Here is a 2,724-nt window from a genome sequence, read left to right as displayed (position 1 = left end):
AATGTCTTGTAGAATTCTGCTGGAAAGCCATCTGGACCAGGGCTTTTTTTTGTAGGAAGTTTTCTTATTACGTGGTCGATTTCCTTGATTGTTATTGGTCTATTAGGGTCTCAATTTCTTCTTGTTCCAACCTAGGTAGGTTGTGTGATGTCAGAAAGTCTTCCATTTCCTTTCTGGTTTTCAAGTTTGTTTCCATACAAGTGTACGTAGTAGTCTCTAATGATCTTTTGTATTTCTTCAGGGTCAGATGTGACTTCATCTTTTGTGTTTCTGATTATGCTTATTTGGTTTTTTTCTCGTTTTTTCTGGTCAGTCTAGCTAGGGGACCATCAATCTTGTTTACCCTTTCGAAGAACCAGCTTTTTGTTTCATTGATTTTTTGTATTATCTTTTTGTCTTCTATGTCCTGGATGTGGGCTTTTATTTTGGTGATCTGGATTCTTCTGCTGAAATTAGGGTTTTTGTGGTCTTGCTTTTCCAGCTTCTTTAGGTGACTTGTTAGGTTGTCAATTTCTGTTCCTTCCATTTTCCTCATGTGTGTTTGTAGGGATATAAATTCCCCTCTTATTATAGCTTGTAAGGCATCCCAGAGATTTTGGTAAGATGTTTCTTTATTTTCATTTGTTTCCAGGTATCTTTTGATCTCTATTTTGATGTCATCATTGACCCAGGAGTTATTCAGCATCATGCTGTTTAGTGTCCATGTCTTTGTGGGTTTTGGGGGGACTTTGTTGGTGTCAATGTTTATTTTTATTCCACTGTGGTCCGAGAAGGTGCATTGTAGAATTTCAGTCCTTTAAATTTGCTTATACTTGATTTGTGTCCAATTATGTGGTCGATCTTAGAATATGTTCCATGTGGTGATGAGTAGAATGTGTATTCTGTGGTCTTTGGATGGAGTGTTTTATAGGTATCAATTAAGTCCATTTGGTCCAGAGTCTCATTGAGGTTCCGGATCTCCTTGCTGATTTTTTGTCCTGATGATCTGTCTAAGGTTGTGAGTGGTGTATTAAAGTCCCCAGTTATTATGGTGTTAGAGTCAATGTCTTTCTTTAGTTTTCCTAGAAGTTGCTTTATGAATGTTGGCACACCTATGTTGGGTGCATATATGTTTAGGATAGATATTTCTTGTTGATGGAGTGAACCTTTTATCATTATGTAGTGGCCCTCTGTATCTTTTTTAATTTTTGATAGCTTAAATGGTATTTTGTCTGAAATTAGGATCACGACTCCTCCTTTCTTTTGTGTTCCATTCGCCTGAAAATTTGTTTCCCATCCTCTTACTTTGAGTCTGTGTATGTCCTTTCTAGTGAGATGGGTCTCTTGAAGGCAGTATATTGTTGCCTGGTGATATTTTATCCATTTTGTCATTCTATGTCTTTTCAGTGGTGCGTTTAGTCCATTCACATTCAGACTAATTATTGAAATGTGAGAGTTCGTCCCTATCATGGAGTTCTTATTGAGTTGTTGTTCTTCCACTTGGTTTTTTCTTTTTTCTTTTTTTGTCTTTCTTTTGGTTTTGGGGTTGGTTCGTGTATATTTTATTCTTTTCCCTGTACTCTTGTGAAGAACGTTGTTCTTTTTTCCTTTTCTTCTGTGTTTAGTACTTTCTTAAGTGTTTCATGTAGAGATGGTTTTGTGGCTGCATAAGTTCTTAGGGATTGGATATCTGGGAAAGATTTTAATTCTCCCTCACTGATGGAGCTTAGCTTGGCCGGGTAGGTTATTCTTGGTTGAAATTGTTTATCCTTTAGGACTTTGAAGATAGGGCTCCAAGCTCTCCTAGCCTGCAGGGTTTCTGCAGATAAATCTGCTGCTATTCTGATTGGTCTTCCATGGTGGGTGATCTGGCCTTTTTCTCTTGCTGCCTTTAGGATTTTTTCTTTTGTGCCTACTTTATTTAGGCGAATTATTATGTGTCTAGGAGTTGATCTTCTCATTTGTTGTCTTGCGGGGGTTCTCTGAATCTCTTGTGTTTGAATTTTTGTATCACTGATTAGATGAGGGAAATTTTCTTGAATGATCTCATGGAAAGTTTGTTCCAATGTGGTCTCTGTTTCTCTTTCTGCCTCAGGGAGTCCGATTATTCTTAGGTTAGGCCTCTTGAGGTAGTCACTCATCTCTTGAAGGTTTTGTTCTGTCTTTTTTAGCTTATTTTCTGTGTTTTTAAGGGTTTGGGTTATTTCTATATTTTGGTCCTCAAGCTCTGAGATTCTTTCTTCTGCTTGGGTAATTCTGCTTTCCATGCTTATCAATTTGTTATTTATTTCATTCACAGTATTCTTTATTACTGTTATCTCAGATATCAGCTCCTTCCTAGTTTCTTCTTGTGTCTCCTCAATTCTTTTTAATCTCTCCATTATTGTTTTGATATCTACATTTGCATTTTGAGACCCTTCATGCTGGGGAGTTTTCATTGTTTGTATTCCAAAGTCAATTTTCTCAGTGTCTGCCCTCCCAAGCGTCTGGGAGAGACCCATACTCTTCTTTTGGTTTTTCTTCATTTCTGTAGATTTTTCTCCCTCTCCCCCTTTCCCTCCCCCTCTTCAATTCTGTTTTTGAGGGAAGGTGGGGTTGCTTTTATTTCTCTTCTGCAATGACCTGTTCTTCCTTATGAGGGTCTTCTGGCTGTGTTCACTTTTCCCTCTGCTTTACAGTCTGTCTATTCAGCAGTATGCAGTCTTGGTCCGTTCAGAGAATCTCACCAGTTCACCTATGCCGACG

This window comes from Carlito syrichta, unplaced genomic scaffold (genome assembly GCF_000164805.1).
Source record: "Carlito syrichta isolate Samal-C Ts95f unplaced genomic scaffold, Tarsius_syrichta-2.0.1 Scaffold307010, whole genome shotgun sequence".
Taxonomy (NCBI): Eukaryota; Metazoa; Chordata; class Mammalia; order Primates; family Tarsiidae; genus Carlito; species Carlito syrichta.
The sequence above is the reverse complement of the archived record's forward strand: the minus strand, read 5'-3'. Positions refer to the sequence as shown.